Raw genomic sequence first — 1,050 nt, forward strand, 5'->3', positions numbered from 1 at the left:
TCAGCGAATATACTTTTTTACGGGTCCGTTTGGGGGGTCTGCATCTGTGCTAGCCCTCGCCGGCCCGCAAAAGCGGTTTTGCGCGAACTGCAAACGCGTTTTGCAGGCCGGCGTTTTGCGGGGAATGCTAGAGTTGCTCTAAGAATGTTTTTTTTACGGTGGATTTCCGTCATGCGCTTTACCTTTGCCTTCTTTTTCTTTACTATATATGTGTATCAAAATATATATGAAAGATGCACAACCCAGTTTCTCGATCCGATAGAAGCCCAAAGCGGTCCATATATACCCAAATGAGATCCACATTAGTTCTAAAATCAGGAGGCTTGTGGTACTCCCTCCATTCCTACAAGGACACTTCATATTTGTATATCTAACTTTAATATGAAGCGGCTCTGGCAATAGAAGAAATCTCCAGCTGCGCCGTCTAGCACAGTCCATTGCTTACTAATAGAGGGTTCCTTGTGTTGATTGGCAAGCAATAGTTAATTTTCTATAAATAATACAGTAGAGGATAAGTACTCTTACATAAACAAGTACCCGATGATAAGCACTCGTACGAGTCATACAGTCACACCGCTTGGCCCTTGGGACACCTCATGTGCACGGGTGAATATAAAGACGATTGGTTATTCAGTTTGTTTTATATGTGCCAGAACTAAAGGTGCCTTCCTGGAAACATCTTGAAAGGAAAACATAAGCTTGTAAAGTGAATCGCTTTCAAAGGTACTGTATACAACTTATAAGATGTCAAAAGTTCAGAGCGACACAATTCCGGAGAGTTGACATTGTTCATTCAGCCTGGTGGAGTACCCCCTCCATCTCCATGTGAAGCTGAATAAACTATCGGGTGGTTAGCTCCTTGCTGTCCCTCCCAGCCGCTACTACCCAACAGTGCAATGTACTTGGTCGTCTCTTGGCCTTCCGTGACGCTTGAAGAAGTATATCAGATTGATACGTGCACTTGTCTACAAAGTTGACTCTGAGATGTATACATATTAGATAGATATACTTGTGGCTGTCATGCTTGCTGTGTAAACTCAAACCAACTGC

Source organism: Triticum dicoccoides, chromosome 6B, assembly GCF_002162155.2.
Source record: "Triticum dicoccoides isolate Atlit2015 ecotype Zavitan chromosome 6B, WEW_v2.0, whole genome shotgun sequence".
Lineage (NCBI taxonomy): Eukaryota > Viridiplantae > Streptophyta > Magnoliopsida > Poales > Poaceae > Triticum > Triticum dicoccoides.